The 22,968-nt window shown below is 40.6% G+C and overlaps 2 pseudogenes across 2 annotated transcripts in view; both read right to left on the bottom strand.

Moving 5' to 3' along the window:
* LOC308376383 (tripartite motif-containing protein 16-like) overlaps positions 1 to 12,964 on the bottom strand; it is a 270,456-nt pseudogene extending 257,492 nt beyond the window's left edge. Inside the window, exons 1-4 of the transcript in view lie at positions 12,898 to 12,964; positions 12,349 to 12,472; positions 12,074 to 12,133; positions 11,456 to 11,876 (exon numbers count right to left, since the gene is read on the bottom strand). The product of the transcript in view is annotated as a tripartite motif-containing protein 16-like (transcript). The remainder of the gene's footprint in view (positions 1 to 11,455; positions 11,877 to 12,073; positions 12,134 to 12,348; positions 12,473 to 12,897) is intronic.
* A 1,098-nt stretch (positions 12,965 to 14,062) lies between these two features.
* On the bottom strand, positions 14,063 to 21,547 carry LOC308376382 (annotated as a pseudogene). The gene is made up of 8 exons: positions 21,536 to 21,547; positions 21,223 to 21,348; positions 19,725 to 19,830; positions 19,129 to 19,233; positions 18,740 to 18,939; positions 18,533 to 18,592; positions 18,009 to 18,090; positions 14,063 to 14,925 (listed from the first exon to the last, which is right to left on the bottom strand). The product of its transcript is annotated as an uncharacterized misc_RNA (transcript).
* Positions 21,548 to 22,968: the final 1,421 nt, after the last annotated feature.

Here is a 22,968-nt window from a genome sequence, read left to right as displayed (position 1 = left end):
GCCGAAACAGTGACAGATTAATGTGCTTTCCTTTCCTACCTTCTTTTGAGTGGACCAAGTCTTCTGCTACAAATTATAGTCTAATATAATGATGGTATTAATGTTTCATTTGAGTGACATCGAAATCAGTCTAATTGATATTTATGCTCGTTATTGTTGTTTATTTTTTACATTCGGTGTCATATCTTGAATTTGCGTATGGTACATTGTTTTGTAAAGCGGTTCTGTTTGTAGTTGGGCTGTTTGGGGCTGATTGCCCCCATGTACAACTGTATGTGTGTGAATATTTGTGTGAATGTGTGTGTGTGTGTGTGTGTGTGCGCACGCGTGTACGTTTGTGTGTGTGTATCTTTGTATTGCTGACTTGATTCATAGCTTTTTACAGTGCTAGCACTACGTGAATGTAAAGTAAAGTTCCAGGTTAAATTAACATTAAAGTACTTGATTCAGACGGCAGGTGACTCTTTGCTGGGGTTGGTTCAAGGCTGCCCACACTACCACTAAGAACTATCATGATAACTGGAAAAACTAGTTTTAAATTTTGCTTAAGCCATGGGTGTCAGTTTGGTTTAAAAAGTGCTGGGAACAGAGATGGGATTTGACATGGTCCTATCTGTCACTGGGTGACTGTGTGTCTGCCTTTTGCTGTTATGATGAACTTATCCCAATATAAATGCACCAAAGCTAGGGATTGTTTAGGGCTAAACTAAAATGATAAAACATGTTAAAAACAAGTGGATGTATCTGTAGCCAGCTGACACAGAAGTCTGAAGTGACAAAACCTTCCCAACAACTTTAAGAGATGTGAAAGAGACACATAACAAACTCAAGGGCTCTTGGTGTCAATTTTTAACTCTGCCAACTCCTGTATCTGAGTGTTGAGGTTCAAGTCCAGTGCAGGATAATGCACATTTTATTTTTAAATAGCATAGCGAACATTAAAATCACCTGTGTTAGGTTAATGCCCGCGGATGACAGAAACAGGAATCCAGTCGAGCGCACTTCACAGCGGACACTCTTACTTCATGATGTTAGCCATACATCTATGGGCCTAGCAGTAAAATAACCCAACTACTGCATGTGTTCAACAAACGTAGCTGTAACTAGCTCACCTCATGTAGGTTCCACTGAAAGTTATCCACACGTCACAAGTCCACTTTTATTTATAAGTGATATATGCTAGACAGGATTCAGAGCAGGAGCGATTTAGTAGATAACTAGTTAGAGATTTAGCCAGGCCATAGTTGCTAGTATAATTACACCATATCCAACTTTTTGAAGACTTTTTTAGAACACACAGCAACACTTTTATTTGGGATTATTTTGACAAATCGAACAAAACTTTGTAGAAACACTTTGAAAACTCTGTCAGACAATTTTAAAAGCACATAACACTCGGAAGACAAAACGCTTATGAAATATGTAGAAATGTATTTTAGATGAACATAATGCACTGGAACAGAGGTGATGGCATCTGACTGGCGGTCATTAATGAATAGCTCCATTGTAACCACTAGCAGACCTTCAGTGGGTGCCAGGGCTAACAAAAACTAATTCCGGAGTCAGCAGTGCTAGCTTAGTATAGCCTCTTTGAAATATGTTCAACAAACATGCTATTTTTTAATGAAAGAAAGATTTTTAATTGATAGAACCCGAACAGAGTTTTACAATGTTCTCTTTTCGCAAAAACTCACAGAAGTCTGGAGATGGTTGAGGTTTCAATTGGCCAGTGACATTGAGCGTTCCCAAATCTGACTGCCCTTTACACAATTCCTCAACTACAATTCCTGTGAGTAGCGCACAGTTGCCTTCAACTATTACAAACTTTTGGAGGATAAGGTTCAACAGATTTGTGGGAATGAAACATCAACGTCAGAGTTATATGTCAATAGCATGGTCACTTTGAATGTGGAATCAAATACCTACAGGCTATTAGCTTTTTTAAGAATCCATCAATATGTTTACATTTATGCAATTTATTGTAATGTATATTTTCATTTTAATGCAGTTTGTTAATACAATGTATTTCTATATGTTTAAAATTAAAAATCAGTTTTCACCTGTATCCTATGCAGTTCAGTTGCTATTTGCGATTATGGCTACAACCTGCAAGTGCAGTTACATGTTTATTATCTTTGCAGAAAATAGAGAACACACACACACACACACACACACACACACAAGCGAATACAAATGTTGATTTCATATAATTCACTCACTTTATGTTAGAGGATCAAGATTTCATTTCCCATCAAACAAACTGAACGAAACACATTTTGAGAAGCTTTCCTTTCAATGTGGTGAGATTTTATTTTCTGTTGTCAAAAGTGGTGGGGATGAAAATGGTGGTTGTCAAAAGTGTCCCCAGCGTCACTGACCCCCATGGCTCTAGGGCATAAGAACAGCAACATCCACACTTCACACTATAACCACAACGAAATGAAGAGAGATAACAGTGGAAATCACTGTCAGAGCGATTGTATGAACGATAGAAAACACTGTCAGCCAATCAGAATCAATCAATTTTAAGGCCTGGGATTAAAACAATGAATGATATTTGTGAGAGGCTTTTCTGATGGTTGGTCAGTGCGGACAATTATATTGTTTTAGTTATAGTTGTCATTATCGTTGTGGATGGCCATGTGGATGGGCCTCTAAAGGGGTTGCCAGATTGCAGCTGACTGCACTGGATCTCCACCAGATCACAAAGTGTGTGTGTGTTTGTGTGTGTGTTTGTGTGTGTGTGTGTTTGTAAGTGAATGTGTGCAGGTATATGTGTGCTTGTGTGTTAACTATTTAAGCCATTGCTAGTTCAACATGCATGTCATTTCAGTCAGCAATTGTTAGCTAACGATAGTTAGGTCAACACGTGTCTGTATGCCATGCCATTCTATTCTAGCTAGCTAATATTAGCTAATGTACCTGCCAACTCCACGTGTCTCGCATAAATTGAGAAGGGGCAAACAAAAACAATGATTTATGGTTATCAAAAGCAAGACATGTATTAAATGATGAAATGCATAGATTTTTTTTGACCCATGTTGTGTCTTAGAGGGGGTTTGCATAGCTTGTGTAGTTAGTTAATTAGTTGACGATCAAGCTGTTTTGTATACTTTTACTTACTTTTTACATTTCCATGACTTGTACGTGTTGTGTTGCCCCCTGTCTCTTACTGTCTGTGGAAGAGGAAGTCGAAACTCAGTGCCCAGCAAGTAATTGCTGGTAAGTAATGTCACTGATGTGAATCCCAAAAGGAGTCAACGCAGCGAGAGAGACAATAACGCCATGTCTTCATGAATTTAACTTTATTCATCCTTTGAGAAGATATTCAACAACAAACAACAATATAAAAAACAAGGTAATGTACAATGCATGTAAGGGAAGTTCAAAAAGATAAAATGCAATTAGTAATTAATTAATCGATTTCGATACTATTTGGCTGAAGAGATGTGTACATGATTTGATCCATTTTCATAAATACAACCTTTCTGATTACATCAGTGTGTTTCACTGCAACTGTAGCAGGGGTTACACTAACTATTTTGATATGCCCCACTGTCTCAGATGCAAAAAATGCATTTTCAGATCTGAAAAGTTTGATGACAAACACAGGCACATTGCTGTTTATGCTTAGGATGGAAATTATTTTGCCAATGCTTCCATTTTTTAATTCTACTGTGTAGCTATTATGTTTTTTCGTTGTACCATAATTCTCGGTTGTAAAAACTTTTCCTTTCATCACAGCACGATTGTAATATTGAGCAACTGATGTGCCTGAGGTCCCCACAATGGAGTTATCAAGGACTGCTCAACATTGTCAAGTTTTTTGTGGTGTGGACACCCTAGTAACACAATGTTTTCCAGCTTTAACGCCTTAACTCTTGAGGGATATCCAGCAATCCATTCATGCACTATGCTGTCAATTGAATGTGTCAGATCACTGTCACTTCTTGACTTGTCCAAGAGCATCGGTAAGGACTGCAGCAAGGAAAATCGGTACGCAATCTGTTGTGGTATGGATTGGGTGCCATGGCACAAACGCGTAAGCTTTTGATTGTGGCCTTCAAAAGCAAAGGCAGAGTTAGACCATAAGGGTCCATGTAACCTAACTGAGAATTGGAGATGGGTCAATTGATGTATGTTATATGACATTTGGGATATTCCATAAAATTGTTTAACTTGACTTACGAATTTGTTAATGTTCTGTGAGGCACAGGCCAAGTCAATTTCGGACACGGTGTCTTTAAGGAGGAGGAATATAGAATTTACAAGGTATAGCCAATGTTTTAAATATTTGTTGGGCAAGATAGAATTTAAAACGGGTAAACTGTAATAAAGTAGCCAGCTACGGCATTCAGCTGCTTTCCATTTTTGAGCACTCCCCACAGTGCGTGGCACTCTGGGGACATCGGATGGTGGTGTAAGGGATAGAAGTTTTTGGTCGACTTTGTTTTTAGATGTCCCAATGTACCAGGGGTTGTCATGGTATTTGCTGTTAAACCAGAGGTCTAAAAAGTGCTTAGTGACTCCAAGCAGAACGGCATGCATGTAGTCGACTGGAAAACTTTTCACCATATCAAAGCCAAATCCAGAGCTATGAAGAAGGATTAGTGGGGAAACTGTTTTGACGCCAAGAACGTGCTCGATATTGCTCCGAATCGCTTTTTCTCCACTGCTTATGATATGCTCGTGCGTTCTTAACTGAGCAGGAACGTCGTCATACACCCGTGTGAACCCACGACCTTTGGCTACAACTCGTCCCTCATTAAGGCAGCATCCACAGCCATAGGACCCATTGAACTGGTGTATGCCTTGGAGCAAACATTTTGCCACTGCATCACATGTACAGGCACTAGGAAAAACCCTTGAAATTTGCATCAAGCCAGTGTGAGGATGCTTCCAGGTGATACCATTTGTATTTGTGTTTTTTATGTCTTGCACAAATTGGTGGAGAAATGTTGACATGTCTGGCTTCCCTCGCCCAAACCAAACACCAGCAAGCAGTATATTTTTGTACCGGACTTCGGCGGGAAGCTCATTAATAACGCAACGGATCGGCCATAGGGAGTTAAATGAGGAGTTGAAAATGGGCACACCATCACAGTTCCATAATAAAGAAATGTCCCCAGGTCTGTACTTGGTCTCTCTGAGGATATCACCTGGTGGTGCACAATCACTAAGGTGTTCTTTTTGGAGGATGTCCTTAATTTGATTGTCTATGGAGAGACTAATGAAGAAATCCCCATCTTTCACATTGTCCTTGTTTGTGTCATCACCACAGTGTACACAGAGTGATGTTTGTTTTGGTAAATTTGCACCACAACATTTGCAAAACAAATGGACTATTATGTGATCTGATGGCTCTTGGATGAATTTGTTGAACAAGTGTAGAGAGTGTGGCAAGATATTCATGGGTGGTAAAACAATATTTAACAATTTTAGCAGGTCTTCAATGGCCTTGGATGACAAACTGTGTCTCAGGGCAAAGGCCAGGATTAAAACTATGCACTGAGCCAATGTTACCTCGGAGCCAGGGTGTAATGGGGAATCCATGGAATCTGTGTGTGAATTGGGCATGTCTAGATTTGGGTGTGGAGAATCAGCTTGAAAATAAATGTCTGAATTGTCTTGGGAAATATCTCCGTCTTCATCATCATTGTCGACATGGATGTGATGAGGCTCAGTGGAGTGGTTGGTCCGCCACTTGCTGGTCTTTGGCACCTCACTTAAACCATCTGGATCTAGAAATCTGAATAAGCAGGTTGTTGCCTTGGTCACAATTATTTTTATTTTGCTTTACTCTACTTATCTTTTTAATTCAAACTGTTAGTTATTTACTGTAGGTTTTATGTACATATTGTTTACTATTCCTACCCCCCTTCCCTGACAGGATTAATAAAACATATCTTTCCTTCATATTTACCTTTTATATCGGCCCTTTTTGCACGGCACTCTATCCGCTCCTGTTTCCATATTTGGAGCAAGCCTTTTTGCTTTGGTTATACTTCTCGGAAGAAAACTAAGAGCATAATAACATAGTGTGAATAAGATTAGTCTGCTATTAAGATAGTACTTTTTCACTTAACTAACTTAAGATTTTAACAATATATGTGGTTAATGTTATTCTCTATTGCATTTCTTAATTTATTTTAACTATTGCCCTTCTGTTCGTGTGTGTGTGCCTTCATTCCTTGCTTATTGCACTTAGTTGTATGTGAAGCACTCTGGTGCGGCTATAAAATTGACATTGACATAGTTAATGTGTTTGGCGTTTGATACCGTTATCGGCCCCTCTGAGCCACTGAACTCAGAGCGCTCACCTGCGCGAGGAACACTCGGAATCTGAGGCTCCGCCGACAGTATTCGAAGTAGCTCTATGATGTTCTGTACGTCAAAAAAGGTCAGTTAAAGAAATGTCGTTGAAAATAAGAAGACACGCAATGACCGTAAGTAGGCCACAATTGTTTATGCCTAATAGTTTAATAATAATGGATTAAACTGTTCTTAAGCCCCAGCAGTATGCCTTGTTACATAAAGTAACAACTATATTACTATAAACGATATTGGTTACAATGGAGCTATTTAGAGCTAGCACTAGCGACAACAGTTAATGTAAGAGTTAGCTAGCTAGCGCAACTGATTTCACAATATCCCGTTTGCGGGAGTGATTGTTATTAACTGACTATTTACCTGAGTTAAATGACCGGCACAAACTTGACGTTATGTCCTGTATATACTTTATAGCTTCCAGTAACGTACAGCAGCACTGCAGCTTTGTTTGCAATGTCAGTTTAATGTTAAGCTCACGCAGTTTCATAACCGTGCTCGCGACAATGTGTCATGAAGTCAACTCTTCGGACGCACGAATACATATTTTAACCTGAAGCAAATGTTGTGTCTCCCCTTTATTTCTTTTGTTCTTTACATGTTAAAAATCACTAACATTACCCAAAAGAAGAAAACAGTCTTGGTTCACATTTCTCCCATCTTTCCCCAGACTAACAACATCCACATGTTGATTCAGTGGATAGAAGATCCCCCAACATGGGATGTAATGTCAGTAAAAAAAATCATGAATGGGGAAATGAAAATTGGGCAGATTTGTGATGTTGAGTATTTGGAGGAGTCCAGCCCAGCAAGAATTGTACAGTTAGGTAGGTAATGGTTTGAAGTATATACACAGTATCCTACGCAGTGTTTCCCCTAGGTTTGCAGCTTGGGGGGGGGGGCGCCGCGGCAGCGGACACGGACACAAACACTTAAATGAATTATGATGTTCATGTGTTTCTTTTAATGACAGCAGTCAATATAACAGTAGTACGAATCAATAGGAAATAGAAAAAAATGTGTATGTTGATTTCACAGATGCCACTTTTCAGGAACAATGTCTTGCTAAGAAACCTCTAGGAACTGTAATGAGTTACATGTTGCTGTTATCTTTATCAGGGGGTAGAAATGCTTTGCTAAAGGCACTCGCAAAATTGGAGCTGGGGAAACGAGGCCCCACCACAGCATCCGGGCCTAAAGGCCGTGGGCAGAGGGAAAAACGCCCCCCTGCACAATATTTACCTGACATCGTCAATGATGAGGTGAGCATATGTGAAATCCAACAGTATGGAAACATGCTGCTGAAGTAGTGGTATGGGTAACCTGATGGAAGGTCTTACTGATTCCATCCCAGTGTAAAAAAAAAATCGCTCCTGTTGATCTAAGTGCTTGTGGTATATATACACTTCTTTTTCAGGAAAACCCATAGAACCCAATTAATTTAGCGACAGATACAGGGTAGAATATCTAATTTGTCACTCATAATCATGTCCTCTCATCTCTTACAGGAAGAGTGTGTCCCTGCCAAAAAAAAAAAAAAGAGGTCTTTGGCAAGCAACTTGCTTAGGGAATACCATGTAAGTGTACAGGCATTTTGTTTGTGGGTTTTCAGAGCAGTATTTGTTCCATCAGTGAATTACTTGTGATTACTTTGCTCCTCCTCTCCTCTCCACAGGCTGGTCTGATAAAGTCCTCTGCTGATACAGTAAGTGAACTCCAATGATTCTCAGAGCTGTATGTGTACTATTGTTTGTGTCACATGGATACAGTCTTTCCTAACATACAATGTATGTGGTTCTGTCCTCCTCTCCTCTCCACAGGCTGTTCTGATAGAGTCCTCTGCTGAAGCCGTAAGTGAACTCAGAGCTGTATGTGTACTATTGTTTGTGTCACATGGATACAGTCTTTCCTAACATACAATGTATGTGGTTCTGTCCTCCTCTCCTCTCCACAGGCTGGTCTGATAAAGTCCTCTGCTGATTCAGTAAGTGAACTCCAATGGTTCTCAGAGCTGTATGTGTTCTAATGTTTGTCACATGGATACAGTCTTTCCTAACATACAATGTATGTGGTTCTGTCCTCCTCTCCTCTCCACAGGCTGGTCTGATAAAGTCCTCTGCTGATTCAGTAAGTGAACTCCAATGGTTCTCAGAGCTGTATGTGTTCTAATGTTTGTCACATGGATACAGTCTTTCCTAACATATGTGGTTCTGTCCTCCTCTCCTCTCCACAGGCTGTTCTGATAAAGTCCTCTGCTGAAGCCGTAAGTGAACTCAGAGCTGTATGTGTGCTATTGTTTCTGACACATGGATACAGTCTTTCCTAGTCGTGTTTGTTGTCCTTAACCGGGAAGTTTTGCCCCTCAGACCAACTCATAATTTTCTTCTCTCTCTAGGTCATAACACACCAGCTGGAAGAAATAAAACATTTATTAATTGATATCATCACCACCGTATTAATCGGCTGGAGAAACATATAATTACAAGTAAGACTTTTATACCGGTACTCAAAGCAAATGGAATGTATGTGTTTTGGAATGCCCTGTGAATTATCCCTTTCTGTACAGACCACAAAACACCAGTACCAGCAGCACCACCAACACCAGCAGCACCACTACCAGCAGCACCACCAACACCAGCAGCACCACCAACACCAGTGCCAGTAGCACCACCAACACCAGTGCCAGTAGCACCACCAACACCAGGGCCAGTAGCACCACCAACACCAGGGCCATCACCACAGGTTCACATTGGACCTTCAACTGCAATAACGCAACAGCAATATGCACATGTAAAGTGGAAAGACCCGAAAAAGGCCACCAAGGACCTTCTGCTGGCGGTTTTTGGGCGGAGTGTGCTGGCCAGTCACTCGTACACGGGAAGGCAATCTAATGCGTTCCTGGGAAAAGTGGCAAAGCCCCAGCTCAACCCAGCCAACATCAGCGATATTATAAGTGAGTAAAACCCTTTCTCCATCCCTTACAATGTATGATTGATATATTGACTTAAGTACCTCTTTAACATGGGTGCCAGTACATGTAGAGGGCACTGAAAGGCTCAATCATGGTTATATCTTATTTACCCAAATGTATGTTGATTACTGAGTCGATTCTGGCAATGGCAAACATCTCCTGGGAGGATGCCAAAACTATCTGACCAGCAAACTAATAAAAACGGCTACAAACATAGTTAGAATACTAACTAACGTATTCTTTAACTTCCCTGCTGTTTTTGTTTCCACAGATTACATCACAAAAAGATATGGCACTGACCAGGGGGAGGTAAAGAGGGCCATCTCCCAAAAATGTGCGGATGAGGAGAAGATGGAGAAGAGGCGGACACATTGACTGACGCATGCATACGCACGCACGCACGCACACACGCACACACACACACACACACACAAACTGATTAATTATAATTTATGTATTTATATCTAATAAATGTCATTACTTCATGTCACTGTTATTGGGAACTGATTTATTTAAATGCAGTAATTTTATATAATCCTACAGGATTTAATTTAGTAACATCCTATAGGATTTAAAAATCCTGTAAACGTAAAACCGGTAAGAATGAAATCTGTGGGATTCCATCCTACAGAAAATCCTACAGGATTTCTATTAGATTTTGGAACTGAAATCCTATAGGAATTTCGTAATCCTACTGGATTTAATTTAGTAACATCCTACAGGATTTCTATCATATTTTGGAACCGAAATCCTATAGGAATTCAAATCCAGTAGGATTTTTTTTATGGGATTCCGGTTCCAAAATATGATAGGAATCCTACAGGATTTCCTCTATTGGAATCCAAAAGGACTTTTTGATAAGGGATTTCTCCCCCTTTTCAGTGCCCTGCACTGACCAGTTGTCCAGAAGCACTTATTGGTTTTACCAAAGTACTGACCAGTATTCCAAAAGCACTTTCACTCTGTTCTAACGGCATAGAGAGTAAAGATAATTTACAGGCTTTTTTTTTAATGTAAAGCACCGTTTAAAATTCGCTTTGGTCAGGACTCGAAACTAAACAGTCCCACGTTTCAGCCGACATCGCTAACCGTTGTGCCACCATGTAATCCTTAATTTACAGATCGAACTATTATTAGAACAAAGAATACAAAAATAAAGCCTTTATTGTATTCGCCTACTATGAAATTTGAATTAATGGAGAAACGTTTTCTTCCACCATACGTTTGTGTGCATGTTATTTTAGCAGGCCTTGCGCACCACAACAAATTTAACAAATTCACTGTCCCGAGAAAATCTTTCTTACACCGTATTTTTATTGACCTGCAGGTGTCACTAGAGAGCGAACGACGCTTCGAGTAGTGAACCTTTTTTCAACACGTCTGGCTGGAAAGCTTCGAGGGTTCATGAAGCTTCATTTCGCCATCACTACTGGACTCTGTGCAGGAGGGTCATTGTGTCAGACAGTGCGTGCACATGATGGCAGTACTCCGATCCGATCCGATTCTCTCCATGGGGTCTCCATGGGGGGTTAACTGCTTTATCTCAAAGCACATGGCAGTGACAAATCGAGATCTTGGCCACGTCAGTTCAAATCAAATGCGGAATGTTTACATCTGCTACCGTTGATTATACAGTAAATACGTTGTGAAATGAAACAAAAACACACCACAGTTAAAGTTGTATTAGTATTGATTGATTCACATCGATATGAATGGATTACATGACTAACAACTGGTGGAAAAGTAATATGAAAATATTTGTTCACTGAATTAGCGCGTTCTGTCCAAAACAGTTGCGTTCCAGTTTCAAAGTTTCAGTTTCGGTTTCAGTATTTCAACGTGAATGAGAGGGAGCACAAGAACTGAGCGTCTAGCAGCGATTATCATATCATAGACACATATTATGCATGTATATGTCTGTGGGCAGGATCTCAAGCACGTGCAAAAGTTGTTGTTGTCCAATTGGACTCTAGATTTGAGAGACACATGCGTGTCTAGTTGGTTTCCCAGCGGAATCGAATGGTGTATCCAGGGGTTTACATCGGAGTCCAGTCGGACTCAAGTCGGACACAAGAAATCTAGATTTGAGGAGACACATGTGTCCAATTTCCGATTTAAATCGGACTGAAATCGGAAATTGGACACATGTGTCCACACTGAGAGATGCTGTAGAAGGCCAGAGTTCCTGCCCTGTGATCCACATACACTCCTATTCTGGAGCTGGCCACTAGAGGGAGTTCAGTCTCCTCGTTATTGTGTTTGAAAGGGTTTGCAGATTTGGAGCAGTCCAGGCTCCAGTACTGATTGTTGCATCCAAAGCCACATTCATGGCCATGTCCTTTCCTGCTGATGTCTTTGTAATAGACGGCGATGGAGACCTCCTCCCCACTCCACTTCACCTCCCAGTAGCAGCGTCCAGACATCCCCTATCTGCACAGCACCTGCCCCCAGCCGTCAAAGCGGTCGGGATGAGAGGGGTAGGACTGGTACTCGTCAGAGTGTGTTACCCTCCTGTTGCCCTCAGACAGGCAAAGCTCCCTGTGCGCCGTGTTTGGGTCCAGTGTCAAAGGTCGGGAATCTGGGGGGAGGGCACACATACTAGAAGACTCATACACACAACGCACCACACACACATTTACAGCATAAACATTCATACTAGCAAACACACACCTTAGGTTTACCTTCCATGGCTGTTCTTCATACCAGTTTACTAAAGAACTTTTTTGAGTGCAAAGTAATAATAGTACCGGCAGGCTTCCGGCCGGGTGTGTGTAGCTTGTAAGAACTCATCTCTGGGCTCAGGTTCAGGAGGCACAATACTCTGAACTTTAAACACTGTGGAGAAAAGGAAAGTAGAATAAGGCTAAACTCTCAAAAATATTACAGTAACTCATGTTGCCAATTAAAATCAAAGCAATAAACCCAAATCATAAACTTTCTACAAATTTGAACCAAGTTGGCAAAAGTTATTTGCATAACAAACTTACAAAACAAAGCACAGGAAACATATTCCTGACATTTCCAGACAGTGAAAGGTTTTGCATGCTTACAGAAGTTTCCCAGTCTCTCTGTCAGTTCAGTGACAGACTGCTTCCTGATCAAACGCAAAATGCTGGTTGACCTTGATGGTGGGAACACCTTTACTGCCACGAGAGTCACACACAGACTGAGAAGCTTACAGGCAGAAGGCAGAGGAGGTGAAACAGAGTAATATACTCAAACAGAGGTCACTGATTCATTCCTTCTGGAAAAGTGCAGTATGAATAGGAGTGCACTGCATCAGGCGATGGACAACAGTGATCCCTGGTGGCCACATCTATGAGATGCATCATGTATCCCAACAGAGAAGGCGAAAATGGTTGTGTTTTTAATCCAATAAATAATGATGCTAGGTTGTTATCCCTATATATTTTTTAATGTGTAATGTGTCCATGTGTATTACCATCATTGCTTAGGGCAAAATGGCTTCTACTTTATACAGTAGCAGGAATAGTTTGAGGTTGTAGTTACTTTAAACATTTAAACTACTTATGTAACCTGTACCACTGACTCACAGCTGACTTTGTGTATATGGCCAATTAGGAGGGCACCATTTGTACCTGAGGGAGATGGCTTGTGTTGAGTGAGACGGAGCGCCGGCTTTCTCAGCTCACCGACCTCCTCCATTCACAGGAGTCCCAGACAGTAGCTCTGGCTTAGAGGTGTGGTTTGCAAATCCAATCCATTCATAATTTTAGCCAATCAACACGATGCTTCAGGAGCACAGAAGGGACGTGTTGATTGGTTGGAATTGTTTAGGTCTAAGCCACTATGTTTATTCCCATTTACAGAATCAGCACTGTTAAAGACTACTGGGACAGGTTCTAGAACAGGGGTCGCTAGATTGACTGCTTTAGAGATTCTCTTGACTGATTGGATTCAAATTGTAATTCTCCCTTCATCATTTAAAGGGTCAAGATGTAATTTGCCACTCAATCAATGGTTTAATAATGATCCATGAGGTGATTTTATTGTGAAGTGCATGACACGTTTGAGATGATTTCTTTGCATGTGGTTTTCACAGAAGAGGATAGGCCTGAGGATAGGCCTTACAAAGAAGACCACTGGATCTGGTGGAATGTTCATTTATTTCAGTGATAAACAAGCAAACAAGATAAAAAAAAGCAACAAATAACAAATTTACAGATGTTAATAACAAAGAGAGAAACTAATCTGATACTGATACATGGAAGTTTTATGGCTGATTAATAATAAACAATCATACCAGAGCATCTACACAACAAGCACTATGTGTCCTAATCATAACAGAGCATCTACACAACAAGCACTATGTGTCCTAATCATAACAGAGCATCTACACAACATGCTCTATGTGTCTGAATCAGCATCAACACAACATGCACTGTGTCTTAATCATAACAGAGCATCTACACAACATGCTCTATGTGTCTGAATCATAACAGAGCATCTACACAACAAGCACTATGTGTCCTAATCATAACAGAGCATCTACACAACATGCTCTATGTGTCTTAATCAGCATCTTCACAGCATGCACTGTGTCTTAATCATAACAGAGCATCTACACAACATGCTCTATGTGTCTGAATCAGCATCAACACAACATGCTCTATGTGTCTGAATCAGCATCAACACAACATGCACTATGTGTCTTAATCATAACAGAGCATCAACACAACATGCACTATTTGTTGTTTTAATCATAATAATGATCCACTCTACAGTTTGATATAATGCACTCATCTATTGCTCTCTTGTTTTAAGCTTCACAAAGTATCCAATTGCTCTTATCAAGCCTGCAGCACCAGCCACCCCTAAAATTACAGGTGCCAGGACAATTTCAGTTACTACTCTTGCTGTTACCCCTCCTGCAACCATCAGTCCACCACCTATCATGGAAACCTGTTTTTCCCTTTTATCCTTCTTCCTCCTGATCTCCTCTTCCTGTTTCCACTTTACTTCTCCTCTTTCCTCTTAATCTCTTCCTGTCTCATCCTCTCCTCCTCTTCAATCTTTTCCTGAGCTTTTCTGTACATGTCATTTGTGTAGAATGGATTAGGATTCAGTTTTAACATCATTTTCAATAACTTCTTGACCTGGGAGTTTTCCCTAACTTTATTATTGAATGCAAGATACCCCCCATTCCCCATGACCATTCTGAATTGAAGGCATTTTGCAATATATCCCTCTACTGTTTTGTCTCCCAAGTCATCCACATGAGTGAACAGTAATTGTATATAGAGCGGCTTGTTCGCCAAAATTACGTTTAATCCATTCCACAGCATTTTCTTCCTCCTCTGTAAATCTCACCCCTAGTCTGATCACTTGAAGGAACACATGAGGTCCTGGCAGAGACAGACCAATGCATCTCTCTATCTCAGTTTTGAACTAATTCTCATCCATAAATGTATCAAAGTTTACAGGGCAGTCAATCACAGAGACACGCCTTCCTAACACTTCTCCATCATCTCTGACACACTGCTTGGTCACAGAAACAGGCATCCTCGTCAAAAGCATCCCTGTGTCCAAGGATGGTGTTCCCTGTTGCACTTTCCCTGATCCAGTTTTACCAACTATAACAATTCTCAGTTTGTCTTCTGTGGAACCAATAATTTATACATGTTATGATTTTATGCAGTAGTATGTAACACTAAGGGCCTGATTTACTAACAGGATTGCGCCCATTTTCTGGCGTAAAATAGCGGTCGTAACGAAAAACGGTATTTACTAAGCTGGCGCAGGCGCATATTAACGCTTTGAGGGTGTGTACCTGCAAACAGGTGGGATGGTTCGGAAACGTGGGTGGTAACGTAGGCGTGTAGCGCTATTTAATGGGAGGAGTGCGCCTAATGATGAACTGCGTGGTATTTACTAAACTGCCCGGCGAGCGCACATCTCTGATTTGCTGGCTAATTCTCCGCCTCATAAAAGCACGTCTTAACCCAGCGCATTTCCACTGAGTCTGAAAACGTTGATATGGCAGCAGCAAGGCAAAGACATAGACAGAGACAGCGAACAGAAATATTTGTTTCAACTCGTATAATTCATATATTCATATATATGAAATTAAACTTTCCGAACGTAATTGGAGAAATTGATCGCACCCACATGCAAACAGTCCCACCTTCAATCCGCGAACACGTTTACCGAAACAGAAAGCACACATATTCAATGAATGTCCAGGTCATATGTGATGCCAACATGACCATTACTTACGTGGAAATGGTCTGTCCATGACAGTTTTATCTTTCGGAATAGTGCCATTTATCCATGATTGAGCAACGGTGATTTTGGAGAGGCCTGTCTACTTGGTAAATGTATTTGTTTCAGTGGGGATATATTGTAGTGAACCCATGTCCCTTGTAGAACGTATTAATCTCGCCATGTACACATATATATTGTTATAATAGACAGTTTATGCATTAATGCCACCAATAGCATATTATTTATAATCGGGTTCTTTTAAACATCTCGCTGTAGATGATGGCGGGCAAAACAACAATATAACCCATTGAATCAGGTTCAGTGATTGAGCGAACGTGAACCAATATATCTATCTCGCTATCTATTCGCTATCTATTCGCTGAACCTTATTTTTTTCTTCCTCGAATCTCCATGGTGGCAGTAACTTGCTGGCAAGTTCTCCAGTCTTTTAACGGTGCGCTAAATAATGATTGCCCAGCGCGTATCTGGCTTGATAAATATCACGGAAAATGCGGGGAATCACCGTGCGTTAATGTGCGCCTGGCAAAGATGCGTTCGCAAATCAATCTTAGTAAATCAGGCTCTTTAAAGGGCGGAGTAAGCACAGTTTGCCCAGCGCAGATCTGGCTTGATAAATACCAAGTAAAATGCGCAAAAACACCGTGCGTTAATTTGCGAACGCAGATTAAGAAGCGCTCGCATATTAGTAAATCAGGCCCTAAGTAACAGTAAAATGTAACAATGAGTGTTTTTGGTACGGAAATGCTTTTTACCTGAAGACCTCAAGTGCTGAACATTCTCTTTAAAAAAGGCTTCATCTAAAGTTGTTCAACAGAACATTTGACAATTTTATAAGTATATTCCAATACACTTTTAAATTATTCAAAACTAGACTTCCTAGAATGGTTGAATATTTGCTGTTAACATGTCAGTTTAGGTAGGAACATGTTTGTAGTGGATATGTAAACAAATGTGTAGTAAATATGTTAACAATTGCATGCCTGTTCTAAGGGATATTTCAAGGGAGCCATAGTGAGGGGGAAGAGCGGCGTAAAGTGGGGGGCATGGCATGTCCTGATCTGCTTTGTGTTGGCTGCTCCGGTGCTTAGTTTGCCAGGTGTGGGTCCATGGATCACATTTACTAGTGTACTACATGGTGCATAGCTGTGTTACAACGGCAGTGCATTACAGAACATCCTTTTTTTCAAATAAGGCATGACATCTGAACCCCTGCTCTGGTAGTGCTAGGCAGTTCATCCCACCAACGTGGAACTACAAATGGACGTTGGATGATGGATGTATGGATGTTGCTATGGTTCCCAGTTTTGCCTCTCTGTAGGTAAACCTGAAGGAAAAAAGAAACACACATTAATTAATTTAGCAGACATTAACAAAATGCCAATCTGCACCATACCAAAAACGCAATGTCACTGAAACTGATGAAGTATATGGTTGACACTAGGGTTGTCACGATACCAAAATTATGACTTCGATACTATACATGCCAAAATATCACCAAACCCTATACTTACAATACGATACCACAATACAATACCACAAATACGATACGATAGGCTACTGGTATATTTATCTATGATAGTAATAAAAAAACATCTGTAAGGTTCCCTTTTTTACCAGCTTGTTCCAGCTTTTTGAACACTTAACAAATGGCATATATAAATAATATTAGCCTACAGCAAGATATTATTGAAAACTACATGGTGACATCATTGCATTGATTATACAGGGCTATGTAGACCTATTGTCCGTATCTGACTATATGACTACACTACATAGTTATTTCCATAAGTATGAATTACATAATTTGACAGATGTAAAATTCATTCACATTCATGTTTTGTCTTAATTCATGGAATAATTATTTTTCCTTCACTAAAAATAAAAGAATTAGCTCAAGATCCACCCTCAGGCTCCAACAGCATGTAGCCTATTGCATCAAGTGTGTATTATTTGGTACACTTTTGTGTGCATTCTGACCTCATGATCATATAGGCCCACATAAGTGAAATTGTAGGTTATTTAGCATGTATAGCGATTTTAATGTTGACAATGAACTTGGTGATGTTTGACTGTTAGGGAAGTTGTTTGCAACCTAGCCAACACGGCTATCACAATAACATGGATGTCTTGCTAGCGGCTACTTGCTAGCAGCTGTTTATGACAAACTAGCAAGTCAACAACATTCCTTACACAGTCAAACATCAAGCAACTGAAACACAAGACAAGGCACTAAGGCAGACGTCCTCTTTTACACGGACATTTCCTCTTTTCGAGACCTAAATGCGTCCGGGTAAAAGAGGAGAAAACAAATACATTCCCGTCCCCGTCAATCAACCGTAGCAAATGGCATTACGTTTTAGTAGCAACCGTCGCTAATAACAGTAGGCTAGCCCCTACACTTTGTCTATGTAACAACAGTTCTAAGTTAACTGCAAAACATAAAATAGCAGAAGATAGCACTTACCTTTACAGGAGGTCGTAGGTGTTAAGTTGAGGTTGAACTTGCAGTAGAAATCGAAACCTCGCACGCTCTGGATTTTTAGCGTCTAAGAAAAAGTTTTGTTTGACACCGAGTGTTTAGGAATGAGGCCTGCGTCAATCCAAATGTCTGGAATCGATAAGCCTTGACTTTATGTGCAGGTTAACCAATCAGGTATTAGGAATCCGCCCACTGACTTTGATGGGTGAGTGTAACAGATAAAATAAATTATTGATGCGCTGCAACATAGGACCATGACATAATTAATTAAATAGTGAAATAATTAAATACGTTTTTTTAACATAAAATGAATTGTATTAAATAAATTAATGACACATTTAATATAACATTTATGTATTTAATTCCAATTTAAATTAATTAATGACACATTTAAATAATTATTGATGATGTATTTATTTATTGAATTTTGGCACTTTCGGTCCTCCATATTTCCCATGAGTGCCACTCCAATTCATTAAAAGGGCCAAACCCTGCCCAAGCAGTGTCACCAGAATTCGCCTTCTTGCGACTTGGGCGTTGTGCCCACCAATGGTCGCCAGGTAATTGGTCTAACAGGAAGGGAAAAAACAGGAATCAAAAATAAATAATAATAACAATAATACGAATAATAATGACATGCACTGTTAAAAAGATTGGGTTCACGACAAAAGATTGTTTCAATGGCTCACTCTCTCTGACTATTAACATTGACATACCAAATTTCGGCGCCAAATTTCGTCCTCCATTTTACCCTCCAGCATCTCCAGGTCCTGTGGGGTTTGGAGGGGTAATATTAAGCCCTCAGGCAAAGTGGCATCCCTTCCTGTTGGTCGAGTAATGGCTGCCACTGATCTCTCAAGATTAGTGAGCCTCTCCTTTATTTCCTCCAAAGTGTTGACAATGTATCTCTCAATACCTGAAAAAAAAATGAACAGGGTTTTACCTCGTAGTCTACATATTATATGACGGCATGCAAACTCTTCTGACCTGCCATCTCCACCACCTTTATGCCGCTCTACAAATGTTTGGCATTTGCATGTAGTTTTAAGATTATGGCGTTACAGCGTTATGGCAGGTGAAGATTTTTACAGGCAACTAAACATACCTGTTGATGGAGTTGGCCTCATCAAAGAGGGGTAGGGTGCTGGTGGGGGCTGTGTTGCTGGTGGGTAAAGTACTGGACTAAGGGCTGTTGGCTGAGGTGTTGTTGCTGGTGGAGGATAATTGGCAAGGGGATTATACATAAATGATGGAGGGGCCTGAATTTGTTTTAACATACAATCATTAAGATCCACATGTTGAAACGATACAAAGAATAATCATACATTATAATTGCATAGCACTTCACTTCTGATATCGATCTCAAAGCGCAAAAAATATGTTTCCTGACAGCATGAAGTCTTTCACGATAACACTTAGACTAGGCTTGGATAATAACTTACCTGTTCTTATGCTTTCCTCTTAAGTCCTCTAATGGAGATCTGACTTCAGCTACCTGCTCTGTTCCCTCAGTCTGACTGCCTAACTTTTCTTGAATAACCTTTTTCAAATATAAGTAACTTTAAGTAAATATGTTATGGAAAATGTATCTCATTAAAAGCATGCATGTAATGAAAAGTTAAATGGAAAACATAAGGCTATATAAAACTTGCCTGTAGGCGACTGTTGGTCAGTTGAAAGACTGACATAATGTGAGCTTACAAACGCTCAGTCTTTTGCCTCCTTGTTGGACATGGTACTTAAAGGTGTACCTCCTCTTTGGAACTTCAGTGTCAGGCCCACGTGGTCGTCTGCGACTCACCTTGTGCTAGAGGTAAAAGTAAAGTAAAAAGACTTTTACATACAGCTGAACTCTTTTTGATTGACAGCATGTGTCGAGATTAGAGATTTTCAAGTTCAAGGATGTTAACGTTCGTCTTGGCAATGACAGGTGAAGTCGAGAGGCAAGGCAAGTTGCAGCTCAAACTAGAATGCGTTTCGTGAACGAACTGCGAGAGTGTGCTTGCTCTGTTGCGGCCATGACCGAGAGAACAAGTGCCTTGGAATTGGGGCAGGTGTCAGCTCTCCAGCTCTCCCTGCTGGATGAGCATGCACAAATGAGTATGCACAAATGAGTATGCATGAGTGAGTATGCATGAGTGAGTATGCATGAGTGAGTACACATGAGTGAGTATGCACGAGTGAGTATGCATGAGTGAGTATGCATGAGTGAGTATGCATGAGTGAGTATGCATGAGTGAGTATGCATGAGTGAGTAAACATAAGTGAGTATGCACGAGTGAGTAAACATGAGTGAGTATGCATGAGTGAGTATGCATGAGTGAGTAAACATGAGTGAGTACGCATGAGTGAGTAAACATGAGTGAGTAAACATGAGTGAGTATGCATGAGTAAGTATGCATGAGTGAGTATGCACGAGTGAGTATGCATGAGTGAGTATGCACGAGTGAGTAAACATGAGTGAGTATGCATGAGTGAGTAGAGCCCTGGTATGGAAGGTGTCTCTTAATATTCCTAGTTATACAGTTGAATGGAGAGGGACAGAGAGAGAAGAGGAACCGTGCGCAGGTGTCAGTGAGAGTTGTCAGTGAATCACAGGTGCAAGCCAGTTTAATGAGCCTATTATGATGTCATAATGCCTCAAAGTTCTGCCATGCAAGTCTATGGAGAAAAAAGGTGATGGAAAAAGAGGAATAAAAAAGGAGTGGCAAGGAGTACCGCCACGAAAAGTCATAGCAGCTTGCACCGCATCGGGCCGGACGTTTTGGTGTTTGAACGGCGTCTCTATCTCAATCGGGCGAGGAGTAGTTAGCTGCAAGAAAAACTACTAGAATAAAAAAAATAGTAAAAAACGAAGAACAATAGTGTGCTTCCCTTCGGGCAAGCACACTAATTATCATATATTTGTGAGCAATAGCCTACAGTAGGTTTCTATTCGTTTTTGTACATATTCTACTGTAATTAAAATCGTAATGTGCAGTTACGTTATAGAGTTAGTGTCTTATTGCTTTTGTTTCAATTCTGTATTTAGGCTAAGTTGTAGCCAGATAGCTCGCTATAACTTATCAGAGCTTCCCCTATTCCAAAGTGGAGCAACTTGTGTATATAGGCTAAGTCTTAAGGGCCGGTTGCTTCTCTTTTATGTAACACGTTTGTTATTTCATGGACCTATTTGTGTTGCATCGTGTAGTTCGCTTACCTGCTCCAAACCAGAAAGAATGATAGCCTGCTGCCTCTCGTAAGATACAGCATAAAACTCTGTAAAGAGCTGAAGCTTTCTTTGCTCTGTTAGACTTGAACACAGTCTGGAACACGTCTCCTTGCCCTTAACAGAAACAAAGTCACTTTAACGTTTTTAGCTATAAAACACTGTAGAGCTAATAGCAGCCTTTATTAAATTTACAAGCTAGAATATAACAGTTTACACAATCAATGAATGGTAATTAGGCTACTATGCTAGCCTACGTGACACAGCTGGGCTGGCGTTCGGAGACATCAAACACACCTAATACGTTTCGATTCATTTCTCCGTGATTATAAGATCATATAAGATTATAAGATTATAATCTCTCCGGCGAGAGCCCGCAGTGAGCCCGCAGTGAACCCAAACCTGCGGGCCTCGCTTGGCAAGCCCATACCGGGCTTGTGTGGGATTGGTGTGGGCTTGGGTCACTTTTTAACTTTTTAACACTTTCTAAAGTCAGTAAATCTCATTTTTTTAATGACTCCATGGTTTTCATGTCAAAATGAATTCGGTTAGAACCTCTACTTTGTGTATGCCACAAGAATTTTTTCCAACAATTGTTTACAGACATCATCTTCTCATCTCTTACATTCTCCTCATCTCCTTTCCATCTCTTCTCATGTCCTTCTCTCCTCTAATCTTCTATTCTTCTCATAACCTCCTCTTCTCCTATTCTTCTGTTCTCATTTCATCTCATCTTCAATCCTTCTCCTCTCCTTTCCTTCTCTCCTAATTTCCTATCATCCTCTCAACTCATTTTCTATTCCTCCTTTCTCCTCCTCTTCTCCTATTGTCCTGTCCTCTCCTCTCATATTCTCCTCTTTTCATTTTCTCCTCTCCTATCCCCTCTCCTATCCTTCTCCTCCCTTGTCTCATCATCCAACTGACTTCAACTATAATTCCTCTCACTAAAATGCATCTCCTTTCAGTCCCAGAGCATTGACAAAAAGAGGGATGCTGTTGTCTGCTGCCTCATTGAATACCTTGGAGAACAGCAAGAACAGCTCTTCCAGGAACAGGTATGTTATTAAATGATTGATCAACACAGGGTCAGGGCCACTGTAGTAGTCACATGGTTACACATACTCTCATCTCATGCCAGGATATGGATCAGTTCATGCATGGCTTGTGGTGGTGTGTTGTGCTGTGTGAAAGAACAGCAACATGATGTGATGGTGTCTTCAAATGTCTGTGCTTTGAAGCTAGTTTTGTAAATGGAGGCTTGAAAATTGAGAAAATAAAGTTCTCCTCTCCTCATCTGCTGTCCTCTTCTCACCTCCTGTTCTCATTTCTTCTCACCTTCTATTCTCCTCCTCATCTACTGTCCTCCTCCTCTCCTCTGGTCTTATATTATTGCATATTGTTAATACACTAAAAATGCAAATGCTTTTGTTTCTTTCTTTTTAACATTGAGGACCAATGTGAGGGACACATGGACCACACCATGAAGGTGATTGTTACCCATGAGCCCACGAGTAAGGAGGATCAAGTGCCCATTGTGATCGAGGGCAACGAAGTCCTGACCAGGTGTGGGAACCGCACCAGGGCTTGTATGCTTCTGATGGGGTTGATTTATGCCCTCAACTTGGAATATCCCAAGACTCTGAGGAACACATTTGAGGTATTCCAGAAACTTTTGCTGGCACTCGATGGGGCAAAGCTGTCAAAGAAAGTCCACAGCCAATCAAGCTACTGGAATGA

The sequence above is a fragment of the Sprattus sprattus genome, assembly GCF_963457725.1.
Source record: "Sprattus sprattus genome assembly, chromosome: 15".
NCBI lineage: Eukaryota > Metazoa > Chordata > Actinopteri > Clupeiformes > Clupeidae > Sprattus > Sprattus sprattus.
Note: the sequence above shows the minus strand (reverse complement) of the source record. Positions and strands in the feature narration are given on the sequence as shown.